At 40.6% G+C, this 24,953-nt stretch overlaps 1 protein-coding gene across 3 annotated transcripts in view; it reads left to right on the top strand.

Annotated features, from left to right (window-relative positions):
- Znf385b (zinc finger protein 385B) overlaps positions 1-24,953 on the top strand; it is a 385,123-nt gene that overhangs the window by 61,371 nt on the left and 298,799 nt on the right. The window contains exon 1 of one of the 3 annotated variants that reach the window (XM_021151791.2): positions 13,014-13,034. The exons of 1 other annotated variant lie outside the window; for it this stretch is intronic. The gene's annotated coding sequence lies outside the window, so the exon portion shown is untranslated. Of the gene's footprint in view, positions 1-13,013; positions 13,035-17,807; positions 17,829-24,953 lie in introns of those variants that run through there. One more of the 3 variants, XM_029474269.1, reaches the window with a different exon arrangement.

The raw sequence follows: 24,953 nt of genomic DNA, 5'->3' as shown, positions 1-24,953 counted from the left end.
CCTCAGGTTCTAGAGCTCCGTGGTGGGTTTCCCCCTCAGGTTCTAGAGCTCCGTGGTGGGTTTCCCCCTCAGGTTCTAGAGCTCCGTGGTGGGTTCCCCCTCAGGTTCTAGAGCTCCGTGATGGGTTCCTCCTCAGGTTCTAGAGCACTTCCTTGGGAATCACTTCATATGAAAATGCTTGGTGTTCCCTTCAGCTCTGTGGAGAGCTGCCTGGGAGTCTGCATGTCAAACTGAATTTCCAAACTCCTGCATACGCACCCATCTTTCCCTTCTTCCTCCCTCCCTCTTCTTGTTGGCTTTTCCCTCGCAGCTCTTCATCAAGCCATGCCCCTGAGTCAGGAATCTCACGGTCTAACTGCATCTGCCCTCTGCCGTGTAGCTTTCATCCTTCAGAGTGATGTTTTTCTCTTCAGTGGAAAGAACTTTCTCTACATCTGCAGTCACTACTTGGAATAAGTACCAAATGGTACCAGACCTTCACCAAAAGCACTCATACACATGCATGATGGTGATATCAGGAATGATCAAAGTCGTTGTAACAGGAGCCTTTCTTTTTTAAGAATAAGATACAGTAATATTACTGCGTTCCCCAGGACAGGCCCAGGCCCTAATGAAGTGAGGCCAACAAGGACATTTCAGTGCAAACTTGAAGAGAATCCAGATAAATAAAAATTTGTTCAGTACTTTCAGAAAAATCAACAATAATGCAAATATCCTGTAGTGAAAAAAATGTCAAAATTTAAATACAGACAGGATCAGTCTTGTGATTCTTTTCTTTGGTCTTAGTAGTTTTCCACAGCACTGTTATTGATTTAAAATATCACATTAAAGCATTGCTTATCTGGAACACTGAAGATGGTGGCCTCTCCTTAAGTCTCACACTTAGGCAGGTACCCTATTTGCCTTCCTGTGGGCAGTCTTGCCATATCTCTTGTTTGGAATCATGTCATTGTTTAAGAACCTAAAGCAGGACAGTACAATTTCTTGCATTTTTGTTCCCAAATCTCTTTACTTTTTGGTAATATTTGTCTAAAACCTCTTCTGTGATATAGATATTGGAAAATATTTACATTTTGAGAATGTTCGCTTGTATGTCAGGATTTAGATTCATCGCAGAAATGAACACAATTTTGTAAACCACTGTGTCACCAAAAGACTATAGGAGGTAGAAAGGGAAGCAACGAGACTGTAAGTCAAACGTGTGCTTCATTTCTGACTGTGCTCATTCAGAATTGGGGAAAAGAAAAGGAATCAACATAGAAAGGAAAATGTTTAAGTAAATCAAAATCAGCCTGGCAAGAGAAGTGATGACGGAAGGAGATTTTTGTATAATTAAATGTCAGTTTGCATTTTGAAATATTGCCTGCTGCCTCCCCCTCAGTCACCAAGTGAGACGACAGGGGATATTCTCTTCGAATACCAAGACCTGACAGCAGCCGCCTCTGGTCTCTGTCGAGGTTGCAGGCTAGATGGGGAGTAGGAGAGTGCATCGCTTTCCTAGGGCTCTGCGATGTTCTGATAAACTGTGTGGGACATTGTGATCTCCCTGTAATCAAAGCAATTAGACAGGAAAAGCATAAGGAAAAAGAAAACAGCATGGGAAAATCCCCAGACCCTGCAAAAACCTTTGTCATGTAAGAACAGGGTGGAGCGCTAGGGGTCATCTAGTTCATTCTCCTTCATTTACAGTAGAGGAATCTGATGCGCAGGCACATGAATGGTTTTTCAAGGTCTCCCAACTATCAAGTGACCAGAGGAACTGCCACTTTCATCCACTTGATGATGGATGCCTTAGGCAGGTTGTGGAGCAGGTGAGGCCCTTGATCTCGGTGTCCTGTTCCTGGAAGGCAAATTATTTCAGATGCTTGTAGTTCTGGTGTGGCAGGACAAGAAACTTCCATACCAGATGAATAAATGTGCTCTTGGTAGTCTAAGAAATGCTACCTATCTAGCTACCTACCTACCCATCTATCTCCTGTCTACCTTTCTTTCTTTCTTTCTTTCTTTCTTTCTTTCTTTCTTTCTTTCTTTCTTTCTTTCTATCTATCTATCTATCTATCTATCTATCTATCTCCTGTCTATCTTTCTGTCTGTCTGTCTGTCTCTCTATCTATCTATCTATCTATCTATCTATCTATCTATCTATCTATCTGGCCTATTCCATCAGTTACACAGATGTAAACTTGTTGAACCAGGGTCTACAGGTATAGGACTTGGGCATGTAGATATTGGTAAACTCCTCCTTGTATTTCCAGTGCAACCCTGCATTAAATACAGCTATGTTTGAGATTTGTGTTTTAAGATAGATGTGTTTGTATCAGTCAACATCAACTTAATATAAAGAAATTTCAGATCAAGCTTGAGTGGTAATGGAAGGGGATGTGTTAGAGCCTCAGGAAAGAAAGGCATGGAAAGAAGGTTTTGTCCAACTAATATAAGAAAGCGAGGCTTGCGTAGGTCTAAAGTAGCCACTGTGAAAGTGTGTCTTTCTTGTTCCACTCAGGCCCAGAGTAAGCCAGAGTCAACACTTGAGTGGCAGTTGGAGTTTTCCTGTGCAGCTGGTTTGACATGTGATGGTTCTGGAATGAAACATGGTTTTGATCTTTCTTCTAACCTCAGATGTCGACACCTGAGTTGAACATACTCTGTGGTTTACACACTAACACTCATCCCCAATGTCTGAGAAACCCCTTTGTTATTTCTATGTGTCATCCTCTTCTGAAGCAGGGAGCTAGCGTTCTCATGTGTTTGGCAAGATCCTTTTAGAATTACCCCGATGTAGTAGAAACGTGTTCAGTACCTCAGTATGTTTGTGCTTCCCGTATGGCCTTTTGAGGTGAGAGAGAAGAAACATCTGTTTTGATGCTTGTCTCACTGAGCAGAGAGGTGTGGCGCCTGTTGAGGGGAAGGGAGTGGAATGGGAGGGGTGGTGTTTGGTGGACACTCCATGGCAAGGTGCTCCGTCCTCTTCATCTTCAAACTGCACTTGCTGATGTGAGGGTGCCACGGAGATTCAGGAGGCCGAATCTGATCCACCCATGTCTCCTGGTGCTCTTCTTTCTCTTTTCTATTCTCTTTTCTGTTTCTATTTCTACACATCTGCTTGATTGCCAGATGCCTTGAAAGTAACTCGCACATATTTATATATCTGAAAACTGTGAAATTTTTCTACAGTTAGATGCAGTTACCAGTAGATCGTAGAGTTTATGAACAAATTCTATGTAAGGTGTTCTTTTAGGTAGGTGTGTGTTTGTGTGTGCGTGTGTATAAACCACCGTGATTTTATGAACTTGATAATTTTAATTTTGAACTTATCTAAAACTAATTGGGGTATCAACTTCATGAACATTTTATAGAGTAAATTAAGGGCAACAAATAAGTTTTTCCTTATCTTCTTCGTTTTTTTTTCCTATAATAAAATTAAGTAAAGTCTCTCCCCTCCCCCATACACCCACCCTATGGGAGAAAAGTAAGAATATAAAGACTTTAAATGTCATCAAATGCAGTAGAGATATTTGGCAAAGACATTTAAAAAAAAGATCAATTTTAAAAGGGCAAAAGACCATTTAAAAGAAAATCAATATGGAAAGAACAGGTAGTCAGATGTGGCTATAAATTAAAAGTTCAAGTAAAATCAGCTTGTCATCAGATTCTGGATCCAGACACCCCTCTTCTGGGTCAAGTTTGCCTGCCTTCCTCTCTCACACGGATTTCAGCCAGTAGTGGGGTGAGGCCTGATGAACTGTCACGGCACACCGTCTTTTGTTTGCAGCTGGAATGGGCAGTGTCACCCCTAGAACCACAGCTCTGATTTCCAGCAGAGCGTTCTCGCCTGTGCTCTTCAGAAGCATCTAATTCTGATTCTCAGACCCCGATGTCCCACTCTCTCGAGTGCTCTGATACTTGCTTCGTCGTGGCCTGTTCTCATCATTGTCTCTTACGCATCCGACCTTGTTCTCAGTAATTGGGCGCTCTTCTGACGGCCTTGCCTTTGGGATTAATTTCTCCAGCATGGTGTGCAGGTTTATTTCCTGGCAGCCACTTCACACCACCACAACTGCCAGTGTGGGGTCTTGACCCAGTGTTCTAAATCCTCAAGAGAGTAGCACAAATGGCTCTTTTCCTCTGATGTTCTTCTTGAACATTCTCTACTTGCTGTGCGTTTTGACCCAGCAGGGCACAGTCCAGTGACTAAACTTCCCTTCGTTCCCTATTAGCGGTACCATCTTGCAGCAGAGTAGCTAACAAGGAGGGAAAGAACTTATGAATGACCAGATAACATCATTCACAGAAAGCATGGTTTCAAATCAATTCATGTCTACAGATTAACTGTCACCTGTATATATGCATGTGTGTCTTCCAATGCAGCCTTGTATTTTCAGTTCTTCTGTGCCAGATTTGAAATCATTACATAACAGGAAATGTTTGAAAGCTACATTATGTTAATGATTTTTTTTTTTTGATCTGAAAAAGTTCATCTGAATTCTTAAAATTTGCTCTATGCACAAACCCTGGCAGGTGTTAAACGGTCGCATCTGCTGTACAACTACTGCAGGGTCTGTGACTTTTGAAGGAAGGAATGATAAATGATACCTGAGATTTGTTTCAGTGAATTCATTACAGAGCCATTCCTTTATCTGACAGATGCTTGAGAGTTTGGTGGCAGTTCATCTTTTTAGCTTTCAGAATGGTGAAATAGATACGCTTCTAATGTCCAGGTTCTTCAAGTAAACAGAGACGTTTGCTAGGAGAGTTGGAAGATGTTAAAGTATGCTTAGCTTCTCTGGAATCATGGTGTTTAGACAGAAGATGGGCAGAGTTATCTACGCCTCCAGTGGGATTTCTAGACAGTGGCCTCAGAGGCAGTCCAGACCCTTCCAGCAAGTTGAAGAGGAAGACAATCCTTCACCACAGTCTTGAGGAAGGAACATCTTAAGTGATGTCTAGCAAGAGTATTTCTTGCTGTTGTCCTGACCTCTCCTGGTTAACTTTCAGTGTAACACCCCAGTATGGCTCATAGCTATTTACACAACTGCCCCATATGTCCTTAATTAAAAGTCATTGTACTCATTTTTAGGCATCTACACTTCTATACAATGTCTATTATAAAAGATGTTTAAAATTATAATAGCAACTAGAAAATCGTAATTAGGAATTAAGAATTTCTTCAACACTGAGGACAGGTTTCTCTTTCTCCCTCTCTCTTTCTCTCTTGTTCTCTCTTCCTTTTTGAGCTAAAGGCAGAGATCAGCAATGAGAGGATGGATTGATTTGAATCTACCATAAGTAAAAAATTAAGTACGTCCAGAAAGCACAACAAACACATTGAAACAGTAAATTCAGTGGAAGAGTGTTGGCAACTGATGAGAGACAAAGTTCTCCAAAAAAAGTGGAGACGAGCTCCAACTGAGGAGGAGGAAAGCCCAGCCAGGGTCCTCTGAGGCCGTGGTGCAGAGGAAACGCTACCCAATTATGCCAGCAGATAGATGCATTGTGCTGCCACACTGACTGAGCCCTTCCAGCAGCTTTCTCCATGCTGTGACAGGGAAAGGGCGTTCCACCACACTGCTGATAGACGTTCAAGTCAGTGCTGCTGATTTGGAGATCAAGCTGGCAGCCGGATTAAAATGAATCTAGGAATTCCACGTACAAAAAAATGTGTCTTCAGGGAACAATCATTAATATGTACAGGCGTACACATAGCCCAAATACTCCTTCCGAGGGATGTTTTTAAGTGACCAAAGCAGGAGGGTGGGGGGAGATGGAAATATGGCTCAGTGGTGGAGCCTGTGCCTAGCAACATTCAGGTTCTTCAACTAAGACGTTATCTGCCGTGGATGGCTGCGGGGGAAGGGAGAATCAGTTTTCTGCAATGGAGTGTCACAGGGTATAGCAAGCATATTCCAGGGCAGACTCCAGGCCCAGGAGGAGCTGACCAACATGAAAAAGTTACTTTGGAGAGTATGTGTATGGTGTGTGTGTGTGTGTGTGTGTGTGTGTGTGTGTGTGAGTGTGTGAGCGCATGGGCCCTGAGAAGGATTGGTGTGTATCTGTGTGTGTGTGTGTGTGTGAGTGAGTGTGGGGAGAGAGAGAGAGAGAGAGAGAGAGAGAGAGGGTTTTTGAGAGAGTTTTTGAGAGAGTGAGGAAGGATATGAAATTGGGGAGATAGGGAGATGGGGAGGATCTGAGAAGATTTGGGGGAGAAGAAAGAAGATGATCAAAATAAACTGTATAAAAAATTTTAATAACTCTGCCACCGTCCAAAGCAATGACCAGCCTGACCTCTAAAGGCACTAACTGGATTCACATATTCCCCTTTTATATAAGTAGTTTAACTTTACTACTTGATTTACCTGATGTTATTCTTTTTAAATTAATTTTTCACAGTGTATTTCAATCGTGTTCCCCCTCTCCCGGCTTCTCCTTGATCCTCCCACATCCCTACTCAGCCTGCTTCATGTTCTTTTTCTGTTTCTCTTTCAAACAAACAGACAAACAAGAAACCAAGATAAAAAAAAATTCAAGGAGCACAAAAGGACCCCGGAAAACCACACACACACACACACAATAAAATAAAAATCAAACAAGCAAAAGTCAACAGGACAAAAATGATCCCCCACAAAGCAAAATAAAACAAAATGTCCACAAAAATACCACTGAATATGTTTTGTGTTGGCCTAGTCAATCTAGGCCTGCCCCGAATTGCGTTTCATATCCTGTGAGAATGTTGGGAAAAGTCATTTGCCTTTTTTATCTTAAATTTTGCACAGTTGCACAGTTGCAGATAGCTTCTAAGGTAGGGGTGGGACCCTGTGTCCATTTCCCCCTCTCATTGCTGGGACCACGTATGGCTTGAACCCATGCAAGTTTTCTGCATGCTGTTATAGTTCCCATGTGCACTGGTCCTGTTGTGTCACGCAGACACCATTTCCCTGAAGTCATCCATCATCTCTGGCTCTTACAGTCTTCCTACCTCCTCTTCCTCGTGGGTGCCTGAGCCTTGAGGGGACGAATGGATGGAGATATCTCATGTAGGACTGAGTGCTCCAGAGCCTCTTATCCTCTTTACACATTGCTTAGTTGTTGTTCTCTGTGTTAACTTCATCTACTTAAGGACACTTATCTGATGAGGACTGACTGAGGAGCTGATTGATGGGTTTAACATTATGTTATTAGGAGTCATTTTATTGCTGTGTTCCTTTAGCATAACAGTAGGAGCAGGGTTTCCCCCAGGTCTATGATCCATTTAGTCTCAGGTTCTGGGCCAGCTTTGCAGTATCAGGTATGGGTTCCATCTCAAAGAATGGGCCTTAAGGCCAATCAAAAAGTGGTTGGTTACTCCTGTAATATTAGTGGCACTATTGCAGCAGTATGTGAGGCAGACAAGCCACTGTTATCTTTCTGGTCTGGGAGCATGCAAAGTATTTTCCAGTAACATAAATGTGAAACAGTAGTGGTGAAGTGACTCCTTGGTACCAGCTCAACTCCCCTCTGTTCAGTGACATAAATTAGTATTATCTCCAGCAATGGGGCCTAAATCAGGGTGAGGAGAGCAACCAATAGACTTGGCAATACCCTGTGATGTTTGGGAATCTTCGTAGGGTTTTGTGTAGCTTTAGCATTAAGTGACAGTGGCCTTGTAAAAAAGAATTAGAAAATTTTTTTTGCGGGGGAGAGCGGAGATGGATCTCCAGGTGGTGCAGTCTCTGGATGGTCATGCCTTCAGTGTCTGCTCCGAATTTTGTCTCTATAACTCCTTCCATGGGTATTTTGTTCTACCTTCTAAGAAGGATCAAAGTGTCCACACTTTGGTCTTCCTTCTTCTTGAGTTTCATGTGTTTTGCAAATTGTATCTTGGGTATTCTGAGCTTCTGGGCTAATATGCACATATCAGTGAGTGCATATCATGTGTGTTCTTTTGTGATTGGGTTACCTCAGTCAGGATGATATCCTCCAGATACATCCAGTTGATACATACATGAAGAATTTCATTAATTCATTGTTTTTAATAGCTGAGTAGTACTCCATTGTATAAATGTACCACATTTTCTGTATCCACTCCTCTGTTGAGGGGCATCTGGGTTCTTTCCAGCTTCTTGCTATTATAAATAAGGCTGCTATGAACATAGTGGAGCATGTGTCCTTATAACAGATTGGAGCATCTTCTGGGTATATGGCTAGAGTGGTATTGCTGGATCTTCCAGTAGTACTATGTCCAATTTTGTGAGGAACTGCCAAACTGATTTCCAGAGTGGTTGTACAAGCTTGCAATCCCACCAGCAATGGAGAAGTGTTACTTTTTCTCCACATTCTCGCCAGCATCTGCTGTCACCTGAGTTTTTGATCTTAGCCATTCTGACTGGTGTGAGGTAGAATCTCAGGGTTGTTTTGATTTGCATTTCCATGATGATTAAGGATGTTGAACATTTTTTTAAGGTGCTTCTAAGCCATTTGGTATTTCTCAGTTGAGAATTGTTTGTTTAGCTCTGTGCCCCATTTTTTAATAGGGTTATTTGGTTTTCTGGAGTCCAACTTCTTGAGCTCTTTATATATTTTGGATATTAGCCCCCTATCAGATGTAGGGTTGGTCAAGATCTTTTCCCAATCTGTCGGTTGCCATTTTGTCTTATTTGAGTGTGTCCTTTGCCTTACAGAAGATTTGCAATTTTATGAGGTCCCATTTATTGATTCTTGATCTTACAGCACAGGCCATTGCTGTTCTGTTCAGGAAATTTTCCACTGTGCCTGTATGTTTGAGGCTCTTCCCCACTTTCTCCTCTATAAGTTTCAATGTCTCTGGTTTTATGTGAAGTTCTTTAGTTCACTTAGACTTGAGCTTTGTACAAGGAGATAAGAATGGATCAATTTGAATTCTTCTACATGCTAACCACCAGTTGTGCTAGCACCATTTGTTGAAAATGCTGTCCTCTTTCCACTGGATGGTTTTAGCTCCCTTGTCAAAGATCAAGTGACCATATGTGTGTGGGTTCATTTCTGGGTTTTCAACTCTATTCCATTGATCTACCTGTCTGTCTCTGTACCAGTACCATGCAGTTTTTATCACAATTGCTCTGTAGTACAGTTTGAGGTCAGGCATGGTGATTCTAGAAGAGGTTCTTATATTGTTGAGAATAGTTTTTGCTATCCTAGGTTTTTTGTTATTCCAGATGAATTTGCAAATTGCCCTTTCTAACTCTGTGAAGAATTAAGTTGGAATTTTGATGGGGATTGCATTGAATTTGTAGATTGCTTTCGGCAAGACTGTAGATTTCTTTCGGCAAGATAACCATTTTTACTATATTGATCCTGCCAATCCATGAGCATGGGAGAGCTTTCCATCTTCTGAAATTTTCTTTGATTTCTTTCATTAGAGACTTGAAGTTCTTATCATACAGATCTTTCATTTCCTTAGTTAGAGTCACACCAAGGTATTTTATATTATTTGTGACTATTTTGAAGGGTGTCGTTTCCATAATTTTTTTCTCAACCTGTTTATCCTTTGTGTAGAGAAAGGTCACTGATTTGTTTGAGTTAATTTTATATCCTGCTACTTCACTGAAGTTGTTTATCAGGTTTAGGAGTTCTCTGGTGGAATTTTTGGGGTCACTTATGTATACTATCATATCATCTGTAAATAGTGATATTTTGACTTTGTCCTTTCCAATTTGTATTCCTTTTATCTCCTTTTGTTGTCTTAATGCTCTGGCTAGGACTTCAAGTACTATATTGACTAGGTAGGGAGAGAGTGGGCAGCCTTGTCTAGTCCCTGATTTTAGTAGGATTGCTTCCAGTTTCTCATCATTTAGTTTGATGTTGGCTACTCGTGTGCTGTATATTGCTTTTATTATGTTTATGTATGGGCCTTGAATTCCTGATCTTTCCAAGACTTTTATCACGAACAAGTGTTGGATTTTGTCAAATGCTTTCTCAGCATCTAGTGAGATGATCATGTGTTTTTTGTTTATATAGTGGATTATGTTGATGGCTTTCCGCATATTAAACCATCCCTGCATCCCTGAGATGAAGCCTACTTGATCATGATATACTATCGTTTTGATGTGTTCTTGGAGTCAGTTTGCGAGAACTTTATTATTTTTGCATAGATATTCATAAGAGAAATTGGTCTGAAGTTTATTTCTTTGTTGGGTCTTTGTGTGGTTTGGGCATCAGAGTAATTGTGGCTTTTTTGTTGGTTTTTGGATTTCCTCAGATTCTGTTGTTATGTCTCTCTTTTCTCTTCTGATTTTGTTAATTAGGATACTGTCCTTGTGCCCTCTAGTTAGTCTGGCTAAGGGTTTATCTATCTTGNTNNNTTTTCTCAAAGAACCAGCTCCTGGTTTGGTTGATTCTTTGTATAGTTCTTTTCGTTTCCACCTGGTTGATTTCGCCCCTGAGTTTGATTATCTCCTCCCTTCTACTCCTCTTGGATGAACTTGCTTCCTTTTGTTCTAGAGCTTTTTTGGGTGTGTTGTCAAGTTGCTCATCTATGCTCTCTCCAGATTCATTTCAGAGGCATTCAGAGCTATGAGTTTTCCTCTTAGAACCGCTTTCATTGTGTCCCATAAGTTTGGATATGTTGTGGCTTCATTTTCATTAAACTCTAAAAAGTCTTTAATTTCTTTCTTTATTTCATCCTTGAACAAGTTATCATTGAATAGAGTGTTGTTCCGCTCCCACATGTATGTTGGCTTTCTATTATTTATGTTGTTATTGAAGATCAGCCTTAGTCCGTGGTGATCTGATAGGATGCCTGGGATAATTTCAATATTTTTGTATCCGTTGAGGCCTGTTTTGTGACTGATTATATGGTCAATTTTGGAGAAGGAACCATGACATGCTGAGAAAAATGTATATCCTTTTGTTTTAGTATAAAATGTTCTATAGGTATCTGTTAAATCCGTTTGTTTCATAACGTCTGTTAGTTTTACTGTGTCTCTGTTTAGTTTCTGTTTCCAGGCTCTGTCCATTGATGAGAGTGGGGTGTTGAAGTCTCCCACTATTATTGTGTGTGGTACAATGTGTGTTTTGAGCTTTATTAAAGTTTCTTTAATGAATGTGGGTGCCCTTGCATTTGGAGCATAAATCTTCAGAAGTGAGGGTTCATCTTGGTAAATTTTATCTTTGATGAGTATGAAGTGCCCTTCCTTGTCTTTTTTGATAACTTTAGGTTGAAAGTTGATTTCATTCTATATTAGAATGGCTACTCCAGCTTGTTTCTTCGGACCATTTGCTTGGAAAATTGTTTTCCAGCCTTTTACTCTGAGGTAGTGTCTGTCTTTGTCACTGAGGTGGGTTTCCTGTAAGCGGAAAAATGTTGGGTCCTGTTTATGTAACTGGTCTGTTAGTCTATGTCTTTTTATTTGGGAATTGAGTCCATTGATATTAAGAGATATTAAGGAAAAGTCGTTGCTGCTTCCTGTTATTTCTGTTGTTAGAGTTGGAATTTTGTTCATGTGGCTATCTTCTTTTAGGTTTGTTTCTTGCTTTTTCTAGGGTGTAGTTTCCGTCCTTGTGTTGGTGTTTTCCCTTTATTATCCTTTGAAGGGCTGGATTCGTGGAAAGATATCGTGTGAATTTGGTTTTATTATGGAATACTTTGGTTTCTCCATCTATGGTAATTGAGAGTTTTGCTGGGTATAGTAGCCTGGGCTGGCATTTGTGTTGTCTTATGTCTGTATAACATCTGCCCAGGATCTTCTGGCTTTCATAGTCTCTGGTGAGAAGTCAGGTGTAATTCTGATAGGTCTGCCTTTATATGTTACTTTACCTTTTTCCCCTACCACTTTTAATATTTTTTTTGTTATGTGCATTTGGTGTTTTGATTTTTATGTGATGGGAGGAATTTCTTTTCTGGTCTAAACTATTTGGAGTTCTGTAGGCTTCTTATATGTTCATCGATCTCTTTCTTTAGGTTGGGGAAGTTTTCTTCTATAATTTTGTTGACGATACTTACTGGCCCTTTATGTTGGAAATCTTACTTGTCATGTATACCTATTATCCTTAGGTTTGGTTTTCTCATTCTGAATTCCCTGGATATTTTGGGTTAGTATCTTTTTGCATTTTCCGTTTTCTTTGATTGTTGTGTCAATGTTTTCGATGATATCTTCTGCACCTGAGATTCTCTCTTCTGTGTTTTGTATTCTGTTTGTTATGCTTGCATCTATGGTTCCTGACTTCTTTCCTAGGTTTTCTATTTCCAGAGTTGTTTCCCTTTGTGATTTCTTTATTGTTTCTACTTCCATTTTTAGATCCTTGATAGTTTTGTTCAATTCTTTCACCTGTTTCACATGTGTTCTCATGTATTTTTTTAATTATGTCCTTCTTGTAGTCCTCCATCATCATCATGAAAAGTGACTTTAATCCATATCTTGCTTTTCTGGTGTGATTGTGTATCCAGGACTTGCAATGGTGGATGGTGGGAGAGTTGGTTCTGATGATGCCAAGTAACCTTGTGTTTTTGTTTGTTTGTTTTTGTTTTTATTTGCTTCTGTTCTTATGCTTGCCTCCCACCATCTGATTATCTCAAGTGCTCCCTGCCCTCGATATATCTGATTGGAGCCTGTCCTTCCTGTAATCCCAGTTGAGTCAGAAAACTTCTCAGAGTCCAGTTTTCTTAGTGATCCTGTGATTCTGGAATCCCATGATGCTGAGATTCTGGGTGTCAGAGATGTCAGAGTTCTTGGCAGTCAAGCTTCCTCTGAGACCCTGAGATTGTGATGTGACCAATCTCCTGGCATCCTGGAATCCTAAGATCCTGGGTGTGTTAGTGGGCCTGGAAGTGTCCTCTGGGGACCATGGGGCTGTCCACTGGGTTCTAAACCAAGGTAGAACAGTGCCGCCCAGAAGGAACCCGAGCCATTGATCAGGCAGGGTTCCTGTGTCTGTATTTCAGCTGTCCCCAGGCATCCTGGTTCTGTTGGAACAGGTATTGTGTTTCACTCACCAGTGATCCTGAGATTCTGGGCATGCTAGGGTGCCTGTGGGGTGGAGAGTCCTCTGGAGACTGTAGGACTGCCCGCCGAGTTCGTCCCAAGGTCAGGAAATATTTTTTAAGTTTCTATTTTATGAGATAATTTGAGGAGTATTAGTGTTAATTCTTTGAAGATTTGGTAGAATTCTGGTCTGAGTCCTCCTTTAGCTAGGCATCTATCTATCTATCTATCTATCTATCTATCTATCTATCTATCTATCATTGTTTGAGAGACTTTTAATTACTATTTATATTTCATTAGAGGTTATGAGTCTGCTTAAATTACTTTGATATTGACTTAACTTTGGTAGGTCTGTATATATCAAGAAATTCATACATTTCTTGTAAGCTTACCAGTTTGGTGGATTTTAAAGGTATGTCCTCATGATTTGTTGAATTTCCTTTGTGTCTACTGTAATGTCCTCCTTTTTATCCTAATTTTATTATTTTGCATCTTCTTTGTCCATGTATTAGTTAAGCTGGCTAAGGTTTTGTTAGTCTTGTTGATTTTTCTTAAAGAACCAATTATTTATTTTATTGATTGTGGGTTTTTTTATTTATTTTTCTTAAAGAACCAATTCTTCATTTTATTGATTGTGGTTTTATCATGTAATGTTTTTCTTTCTTCATCTATTGTGACTGATATTTTGCTGGGTATAGTAATCTAGGCTGGAATCTATGGACTTTCTGAGTTTATAGAATGTCTGACTGGGCCCTTCTGGATTTCAAATATCCTTTGAGAAATCAGGTGTTAATTCTCATCAATCTGCTTTTAAATATGACTTGGTCTTTATCCCTAGCAGCTTTTAATTTTCTTTCTTTCTTTCTTTCTTTCTTTCTTTCTTTCTTTCTTTCTTTCTTTCTTTCTTTCTTTCTTTCTTTCTCTCTCTCTCTCTCTCTCTCTCNTCTCTCTCTCTTTCTCCTTTCCTTTCCTTTCCTTTCCTTTCCTTTCCTTTCCTTTCCTTCTTTCTCTCTTTCTTTTTTCCTCTCTCCTCCTCTCCCCCTCTCCCCACCTCTCTCTCTCTCTTTCTTTCCTCTTTTTCTCTCATACCTATCTATCTACTATCTATCTATCTATCTATCTATCTATCTATCTATCTATCCATTATTTTGATTTCTATGTATTGTGGATTTTTTTATTATCAATTGTGTTTGGTGTTCTTTATACTTCTTGTATCTTGATAGGCACATCTTTCTGTACGTTAGAGAAGGTTTCTTTATCGAAAATATTTTATGTACTTTTGACTTGAGTTTCTTGCTCTTCCTCTATTCCTGTTATTCTTAGTTGTTTTTAATAGTGTTTCAGATTTTTTGAATGTTTTGTGCCTGAATTTTTTTAGATTTAAATATTTTTGAAAATATTTTATTCATTTATTATATGTAAGTATACTGTTGCTGTCTTCAGACAAACCAAAAGGCATCAGATCTCATTACAGATGTTTGTGAGCCACCATGTGATTTCTAGGACTTGAACTTAGGGCCTCTGGAAGAGCAGTCAGTGCTCTTACCTGCTGAGCCATCTTTTCAGCCCTTAAATCTTATTTTTAAGTTTTGTGCTATCCATTTTTTAAACTTTGTCTTCAAGACTAGAAATGCTCTCTTCCAAGTCTTATAATCTGTTGATGAGACTTACCTGTGAGGTTTTTGCTTGACATCGTAAGTTTTTCATGCCAGTTTTGATTTTCTTTAGATTCCTTGACGTCTTGAACTTTTTTTGATATTTCATTGAACTGTTTGTGTTTTCTTTTTCTATCTTTCTTTTTTTTTTTGTTGATGGGCTTTATTTCCATCTTATTTTTTTAAATATTTCTTTTATTACGTATTTTCCTCAATTACATTTTGTGTTTTCACTAAGGCAGTTATTCATATTGTTTTTAAGGTCTTTGAGCATATTCATAACTACTAATTTGAAGTCTTTGTTTTGGCTTCAGCTATCTAACTTGTATTTCTTAGGGACTGCTGCAATAAGATTGCTGGCTTCAGGAGGTGGCATATTATTTTAGGTATTAACTATCATATTTTTGTTCTAGGAACTAGGCATCTGGAGTTATCATGTTTAAAGTGTTTTGTTTGTTTGTTTGCTTGGTTGGGTGGGTGGGTGGTTGGTTTGGTGTACACATCTGTCCATGTCTTTGTTGGGCAGGTGTTCCATTCTTTAGTTGACATAGCCTACTCCTAGGCCAGTGTGGTGGCCATGGGGTTCTTGTTAGGAAAGTGCTCCTGTGAACCAAGAGGCAGAGTTTCCAGGGAAGGTGAGAGGAGGGGCTTCTGAAAGAAGGCTCCTACAGAACTGAGAGATCAGGATGGGAGCCAGGTAAGCTGGTGTTCCAGCCCAGTGTGGCCACTAGAAGTTCCTGGTTTAAGGCGTTTCTGTGAATCAGTGCTGACATAAAGAAGTGGGGATGGGCTGGATGGAAAGGCTGAGAGAGTCAGTGGTAATTAACTGGTGTTATTCGTGAAATTCAGCCATATTGCTGTATGCAGCTAGAAAGCATCCATTCTTTTTTTATGTATGTTATTCTCTTTTTCAGTTAATATATTGAATTAATATATTGCAATGTCCGCACTAATACTCATTATCCTTTTTCTTTTGTTAGTTTTAAAATAACATACTGTATATACTCTTGGTGGACATTTGGATAGTTTTTAGTGTAGGGTCTTTTGTACAGATCTTAGTGGATGTGTGTACATTCAAGGAGTCCGTCTACATGTATGTTGGTTATATACCTAAGGATGAAGTTGCTGGATCTTCAGGTGTACACATGGTCTACCTCAGTAGATCTTTCCAGTTTTCATAAATGGTCAGTAGTAGTGTGCTCACCTGCATCTGGATCAGGTTTGATTTTTCTATTTCCTCATTAACTACATCATGTTTTCTGTTGTTTCTGTTTTCACTAGGGTCACATCATAGTGTTCATTTGTGTTTCTGGGATGCCTAAAGAGCTGGGGCGCCTTTCCATGACCTTACTTTTTGTTGGAGGACTGTCTTCTGAATTCAGAGTTTTGGTTCATTTTTCTGCTGAATTGATAGTCTTTAAAGCTTCAGAGGAGATTCCATGTAGCAAAATTTAATCCTCTGAATGTATATGAATTGAAAATATCTTTTTCTACCCTACTTTAGTTGGTAGGTATCCTTAGTTGAAGAAGTAATTTTGACTTTAATGTATTTAATATTATTTTTGTCTTGGTGTCGGTACTTTTTATGTCTTTGCCTACTTTGAAGTCATGAAAGCCACGCCTACCAAATACCACCACCACCCCTCACCTGTGTCTGACATCATCCCTCACCTCTGCCGGACACTGTCTCCCCTCATCTCTACCTACTACCATCACCCCTATGCCTATCACCATCACCACTTACCTATGCCTCCTACTGTCACCCCCTCGTCATCCTCCAAGCCTAAGGTATGCAGTAAGTAGCAAAATACTTTTTATAAAAAATATCAACACCAATCAACTCAATTCATTCATGGAAATTGCTATCCTTCCTTCACTACATTATCAATTGTGTCCTCAGTACACAAGCCCATACATGCACATCAGTTCACCATACACACCATGGTCTTTATGTTAACTGATTCCTTTATTCTGGTCAGTTTATTTTTTCCCCTCAACTAAAACCAGGATGTCTTACTGTAGCCTCATGATAGTCTGTGACCTCTGTCGATCCAAGCCCCTCACCTTAATTGTTCTTCAGAATTGCCTTGGTTGCACCTCATTCATTGAAATGCCATATACATCTTCAAATCATGCCAGTTTTTAGAAAGCACATCTCCCAGGTTTTAGACATCATTACTTTGACTTCACTAATTATGGACAATAAGCACATTAGTTTTGTAATGAGAAAATGCAAAGTAATTTCACAAATGAAGCACAACTGGGTTAAAGAAATTTAAAGAAGATTAAAAATTATTTTCCAAGAGGGAAACAAAATGTTTCAATTATGATTATATTTGATGTGTGTGTGTGTGTAGTATAGTCACTACTAGTCCCTCAAATAAATCATGAGATAAGGTTTGCTTCTTCATAAGTGGTAAGTGTGGAAAAGTTACACATGAATAGCCTAGCAGGACTTTGTGTTTTCAACAGCGTAGTTGCTCTTTAATGCTCTCAAGGTACAGAGGAGTGTGTTGTGTGCATAGGTGGCTATTTGCTGCATTTCACTTGAAGTGTTCTCAGTTTACATCTGTTGACCTGGCATTATAGCATTTTTCCTGGGCAAAGATATCCTTATTTGACCTACTACTTCAAAAATAAGCCTATATAAATTTGATTGCTTTCTCTCTCTCTCTCTCCCCCTCTCTCTCCTTTCTTTTTCCCTTTCTTTCTTTTTCTTCTCTCTTTCTTTTTTTTACTTTTTGTTTTTTTTACTACAAATGCCACACCAATGTACTACCCAAGAAAATAGTTTCCTTTGTGAGCAAATTATCATAATTGAGAACTGGTCAACTGTTTCTAAATGTTCCTTTTACCCACAAAGCCCACTTGATGTGTTAGGAAGAATGGCCTTTGGTGATGCTGGGTATGAAAATCTTCATGACTGAGAGAAAGGGCCCATGGGATAAACTGCCCACAGCCAAGAGTGAGTCTGGTACTGGCAGTGACCTGAATGAAATCATCACTGCTTTTATGTTTTTATAGCTCAAGGACAACTTCGAGAGAAAAACAGGAGGGCAGGCAAGCTGTAAATCTTGGCAGTTGCTGGGAAGAGGGTGATGGAGGAGAGGAAGAGAGAAAGTCATACCTTCAAGAACACAGACAGACTTAGATGTGGAATCTGCAAGCAGCTCCTGGGGCAGAGATGAAGGGAGCCTTCTCAGAGCAAGGAAAGCAGCCTGAAGCATCCAGGGAAGCACGAGTAAGCTCTCAGATAGTGTGTGAAACTGAAATAAAGAGAAGGAAGAGAGAAAATATGATTGCTCTTGAGTGGCAGATCGGCACCTGATTTAGGCTCTTGTGTCCCTGGATAAAGAACTGCATCATGGCATAATGGTCAGAAAGGGAAATAGAGACACTTGGTTAAGAAAGCACAAAAGCATTTTTGAGAATAGGAGTGGAATAGTGAGCCAAGAGTAAAGCATCTGTCTTAGTGTTTTGCCGCTGTGAACAGACACCATGACCAATCCAACTCTTATATGGGCAATATTTAATAGAGACTGGCTTACAGGTCTAGTATCATCTAAGTTACCACTTTGATAGCATGGCAGTGTCCAGACAGGCATCTACCCTTCATCTGAAGGTGGCTAGAAGACTAGCTTCCAGGCAGCTAGGATGAGGGTCTTAAAGCCCATGCCATCAGTGACATAATTCCTCCAACAAAGCAACACCTCCTAACAGTGCCACTCCTGGGACTAAGCGTATTCAAACCACCACAGCATCTAAAGCCAAACCCATTACTTCTTTGATGGACTCTGTAGCATTCTGTGGAGCCATCTAGTGACTTTCTGTCCCCTCTTCCATGCAATAGGAGGCTCCTACCAGGTGGAATTACTTACTCCCACTTCATACAAAAGCTTCTGGTTATTCAAAGGAAATGTTCTTGGATGTTCCCCAGCCTGGACAGTGAATGACAATGGAAGGGGCTGGGCTCCCATGTCTGTCCTTGCTGAGGTCCTCATTAGTTGTTTCTAAGCTCCCTCTCCTGTGCTTTGTGTCTGTCTCATGTTGAACAGATTTACAAGGCAGGCTACAGTACAGGTGGAATCCGGCCATCCTTACCACAAAGAGGATTATGTGTGTCTATTACTGTTGTGCTTGTTTGTGTCTTTTTTTAATATACACTAACATAGAAAGGGGACCTCACAGGGCCTCACCCTTAGACAAAGATCTTCAGGCAACTGTGGAATGCTTATCGTAGGAGAAATAGTCTTCCCCAGAGATGAAACTCCCAGTTGTTTATCCAATACCAAGTGATCAGCCCTGAAATACTATGTATACAGGTAACACTAAATGGACCCAGCAGGTGGCATTTGTAGATTTATGTGGTTCTATATGTAACTAGTAGTTAATGGAAAAAGAAGCCATGAAATTTGAGAGGAAGCAAGGCAGGTACATTGAGGTGGCTAACGGACGAAAGGGGAGAGGGAAAGATATATTTTAATTAAAAAAATAAAATTAAAATTAAAAAAAAAGAGCTGGGCGTGGTGGCACATGCCTTTAATCCCAGCACTCGGGAGGCAGAGGCAGGCAGATTTCTGAGTTTGAGGCCAGCCTGGTCTACAGAGTGAGTTCCAGGACAGGCAGGGCTATACAGAGAAACCCTGTCTCGAAAAACAAGAACAAAACAAAACAAAAAATTCAAAAAAAAGAGGGCTGTGTAGCCCAGATGTAGCATCTCTTATAGCTGGAAGGGTTTCCTAACACATGTTTCAGTGGAATATAAAAAGCCAAGCTCTGATTTGCCAGGAATAAATTCTAATCTATCATTAATATAACTCGACATATAGAAATAAAAAACTATATCATATTTTAGGTGTAAGTGTACCTAATTATCTCCTTGGGGTAATCATTTTAAGTTTGCAAACCTGGTCTTTTGCCTTTGATTCATCCCCCAAAGAAGAGAATTCCCAAATAGTATTCTTCTTTTCTAGGAAAGTTCGTGCGGTGATTAAATTAAATAAATTTATACTCTGTATCTATATAACTAGGTGTGTACAGCAGTCAGTCTCTGTTTAACGGAGCATTTCACTAATTGTTTTGTTTGTAACATTAACAGCTTTCCAAGTAAGCATTTTTATCGCACCATTGTGGGCTTGCACTAGGAAGCATTCATGTTCCTCTGCTTGTGTGCTGCATCCATTAAGCATATAGGAAAGCTAGCTGTGTTGGTGCATGCCTTCAGTCCCAGCACACAGAAAGTTGGCTCAGGGGGACTACACTTGTGAGGCCAGCCTGGGCTGCAGATGGAGACCCCGTTTCAAGCAGGAATATAAAAGATAGCTTCAGTCCCTGCGTTATCTGAAGTATACAATTAAAGCTGAAACGTATTCAGGCATTAAGAATAAATTGCATTCTCATGGTTAGGCTGTCTCAACTTGATGGCTTTGGGCTACTTTGAAGATCAAGGTTTCCAGAAAAGACATCTGTTTATAAACACATTCAGCTTTCAGGTCTTAGGAAAGTCAAGACTAAATTCACTGGCAGCCTTTGAGTAAAGCTAAACTACATTTGAATTATAGCACTTGCTTGGGCGTATAGAATACCTTCTAAGTGCCAGCCATCTGATTGGTTTTCTGTCTGTAATGATTAATGAGAATACAGTTTGTTTGCTTTATCCTTAGATACTCAAATGTCCTTCCCTGTTTGTCCACAATATCATACAAATATAGAAATGCAGATCTGAGGATGTAGCCCATAGGCTAGAGTTGCACACACAACTCTAGGTTCTATTGCCAACACACAATAAATCAATACATAAACAAATTTAAATTCTGACTCAATGCAGGAATTCTATTTATTTTCAGGACTTGGGGGACCCTTGAGATGTTATTATACAGTTTTTCAGTGTCTTCACCAGCAGACTGGTTCTGAATCACTGTCTCCCTCTTTCGTCGGTTAGTAGCATCCGTTAGTCCATTGCTGCTACTTCCCCACACATGACCTTTGCCCCAGGTGCCACCCCTATGCTCCATAGTGGCAAGATCTTCTGTAAGTTTTCAGTGTCTTCACTGATGAGTTAGGGATGTGTTTTATTTTTAAGGTGTTGCTTTTATATTTAATTTTGCACGCATGCTTGCTTGTATGTGAGTGCAGTACAAACAGAGGCCAAAATTTGGCATCAGATTTCCAGCGCTGGGGTGCAGGTTGTTATGAGCTACGAGCCATGTGTGCTGAGAAGCAGACTTGGGTTCCCTGCAAGAGCAGGATGCAGTGTTAGCTACTGAGCCCTTCTTCATCCCCAGAGGTCTTTTGAGAAGGGACAGAAAGACACTAGAGGAGAACTAAACGCTGCTGCTAGAGAGAGGTCCCCTTGGGCTCTAAGACCAAACCCTCTAGAGGTGTCACCCACTGTGAAAGTCTTTTCTGAGAACCCTCAGGCCTGTCACTATGTGTCAGGAGGCAACGTCTCTCCTCATTCCAGGGATACCTGAACCATAGGCTTCTGCTCCTCTATGATAGCCCCTCTATTCCCCATTGACTGTCAATCTTTGGGAAGACAGATAGTGGGAATATTTTGTTTCTAAACATATCCATGGAATTTATGATTGTCCCTTTTTTTGCCATTTGGACAGTTTCAGGAAAAGGGGAATTTGCTATGAAATCGTGTTATTTATCCAGAATATGTGCCATCAAGCAGCTATTTTGGGCAGAACCTCAACATCCCTTTGACGTTCTTCTCTTACTGTAGGGTGTTTCTGTTTCACTCCTTGCCATGGGGTCTCCTCTCATCTCTCAAGGCGATGGCAGGGGAACACACTCATCTCCCAGAATGTAACAAAAACTGTCAGGAACCGTAAACTTAAATCCACTTAGAAGAAAGAAATACTTTATGAAAGAAAATATAATTTTTGGAGGTGCAACTGTGCCGTGGTGGGCAAGGATGCCTTTTGTCCAGCTATGGAAGACAGATTGGCATCCTTGGAACCATCACTCCCGAGTGTCCACTACCGCGTATTCTGAGCCTCTGTTTTTGCCTTCACATACTACAGAGAGCCTCTTAGACGTTTTCCCTCAAATGAAGGATCAGTGTGTCCCTAAAAGCTGAATTTTTCTCAAGATGTGCCTAATCTGGCAGAGACTTGATGCGCTACTGTGAGAGCATAGTAGGGGGAAGAGAGGGGTCGTCATCATCTCACAGGAGAAAGGGAGGGGTGGGGGAGGACCTCATTGAGGTGGGAATTGATAGGGGGCAGCACTTGGGATGCAAATTAATTAATTAACTAATTAATTAATAAGAAAATCAAATGGAAGAAGCTACTAGAAGCACAGCAGCGCCTGTCATTCTTAATCAACTGTGACACCAACATCCAGATGAGTCTGGGGCTTCCTGTTATAGCCCACCTCACCAGTACTAGCAGAGTGCCAGTAGATGATTGAAAGACATGGAGAAACACGGGATGGAGAAACAATGTATCGACATCGAACCCTAAGCAGCAGTTCGAATCCAGTGTCATAAAGCTACAGTGAGGAGGAAGTAGGAGACAGCTGTGCATGGAACTCTCTGGAGTCAAGCTCTGGACCCAAGCAGAAGAGTGACTACTTTAGTAGTGCTCCCTTCTGCTTCTTTTGTACCAGTGCACTGGGGTCTTTGAACTAGAACCTCGCACATGCTAGGGAGTTCTATGAACTGTACCCTCAGCTCTGAACTCTTTTTTTTTTTTTCTCACAGGTTTTTATTTTAGACTTTTTTTTTTCATTACCACGGAGCGAGATCAGCTAATTATTGTTAGTCAGTATTGGATGAATGTGAAATTGGATTAAATCAAGTATAGCCGTCAATATCTAGCTCATATTATGAATCAGATACTGACTCACACAACAAAAGGAACACATTCTATCAACCTCTTAATTTTCCCCCTCAATGGAGATCCTGGAGGTCAACTTAATATTAAGTGCTTGCATTCTGTATTCTTGGGAAGTGAACGCACCCTGTGTCCAAGCCTAGCGAGTTTCTCACCTATGTATTTTCAATCCCACAAAGCTTGCCCGCACCTTCCTCCAAGTACTGACTGTTTTATTCCCTGTTAGACTAACCACAGGAAAGGATGCGGCTGTGTGGTCAGTGATACAGTGTGACCTTGCAAGAGTTGGGCCACCCACAACAGAAACAGTACAAGCTTTGAACTTGGTTCTTAGGTTCACAGTGAGTGCCCCACGCACACCTTGAATATGCACGCACATTACATTCATTTATTCAGACAGAGTGAATGCCTTTTCATACTAACTTCAATCATGGATGCTGAGGGTACCAAGACAAATAAGAATTTTTTTCAATCTTCTGGGGTTCTTGAAATCTAGTTAGGGAGGAAAAATTAGTCCCCAAAGAACTCAGCCGACCCTTGTCCTTCCTCCTTCATCCTGTTTCTTGTCGGTCAGACTTGCATGCCCTGCACACCCTAAGCACTGTTGCTTCCTACTGTCGAGCTTCCTGCCTGCCCAATAAATAAGCGTTCACTAAGTGAGGAAATAAACAAATTTACACAACTGTAACAGACCTAGATTGAGATTTAAAGTGATCGCATGAGGGCAGTGTGCCATCCTGGATTTTTGAACAGAGAATTGTGAATATAGAATCTTGATGCGCAGAGACCCTGGCCAGCGGATCATCTGGAGGACTCTAAGTGACAAGTCACCAGGGCGTGGCAATGAGGGGAATATACACAGCCAGCTCCTCAAAAGGTCACCATCACATTGTTCACAGGACATGGGCATGCCGTTTCACAGAATCCAACGTTTACCTCTGAAGCAGCCTCCAGCCCTTTTCAAGTTATTGTAAAAAACCGCTGGATGGCTGTGCATATGGGACCGGTTCTAGAGATAAGTTTCTCCTTAGAAAAGTTTATTCAATCAGTCACCTTGATCATTTAAAATCACTCATTTTGATACATACTGATCGTCCAGTTTGGGCCTTCAGTTCACTTTCCAAAAGGCATCTCACAGGGCCACCTTTTCATACATTAACTTGTATCAGAATATGCTCTTCTTTCATGGGTGACAAAGTGTGAGCCATCTCGCAGAATAACACAAAAAGAGCACAGGATATTTTGCCTGCTCCTCCTGGTCCTGTCCCCAGAGACACGTTCTGGTCTACTTAAAGTAGCTTGCTGCTTACTGCTCTCAAAAATTCATCCCTAAAGGGCTTTCTGTCCCACGAATACAAAACATGTCATCTGGGGGAGCCTGATTAAGAAAAAAATTAAAATAACAAGTGAGATTTTCTCTTGCCTTCCACTTAGACTCACTGTTCACCGTACCCTTAGCTAGAAAGTTGACATTATAGACGCTATCACTTCACACCGGGTGTGAGACTGGCACGATGTCATCTTGGACCCAATGTGGATGTCAAGACTCTGATATGTGCCACCTCTAGGTCCTTTCCCCAAGACCTCTGTAACTAAATATACTTTGGTTGCAAGTGGCTGTTAGTGAGAACCAGCTTTTCTTTTCCCTGAGAAGCCAAGGAGGTGTGGTGAATGAAATCAGGTTTGGACTGATAACTGGGAGTTGGTGAACATCGCTTAAGGAATTGCCTTGCAGTCTTGCCAAAGAGGCCCATGGCTGTGGTTCTGGAGGGTTGAAGGATCCCTTAGAAAAATAGCTCTGGGAGGGGGCATACACTTTACAGGCTCCTGATTTCCTACTTAGGGTATGCACATGTAAACCAATGTAAAATATAGCTTGTTTCTAGGACAACTTAAAGTAGCCAGAAAGGCAGAGGCAGCTGGGTTACCTTTTTATAATACACAAAAACAAGGTCATTGTTTCAATTCAGATTTAAAGGCGAGGGGATAACATGGCAGATATCTTGCTTCTCTGAAATACCACGTTCAGTTACAACATGTGCAAGGTCAGAGATATTGGGAAATGTGAGATTTTCAGGAGAAAGGTCCAACAGAGCAGCCTTTAGGTGACTCAAGGATCTTAGTTACTCTCAGAGTCCAGCAATGCAGTAAGGGCTAGTGATGGTCTAGCTTTGCAAGGTTCACCGGTCCCGGGTTTGCTTGCTTTACAGGGATCAGTGTTCTCACCAGGGTGCAACCTTGGTTAGCTCATAGTTAGAACTATCTGCTTATCAATTCATCTCATTCACCAACTCTTATATTTGAATATTCAGAGAGGAGGTATAGTGATATATGAGCATAAATTTCTTTATTTTTTAATATATTTTTATTACATATTTTCCTCAATTACATTTCCAATGCTATCCCAAAAGTCCCCCATATCCTCCCCCCCCACTTCCCTACCCACCCATTCCCATTTTTTTGGCCCTGGCGTTCCCCTGTACTGGGGCATATAAAGTTTGCGTGTCCAATGGGCCTCTCTT

This window comes from Mus caroli, chromosome 2, assembly GCF_900094665.2.
Source record: "Mus caroli chromosome 2, CAROLI_EIJ_v1.1, whole genome shotgun sequence".
NCBI lineage: Eukaryota > Metazoa > Chordata > Mammalia > Rodentia > Muridae > Mus > Mus caroli.
This window is presented reverse-complemented; position numbering and strand designations above follow the sequence as displayed.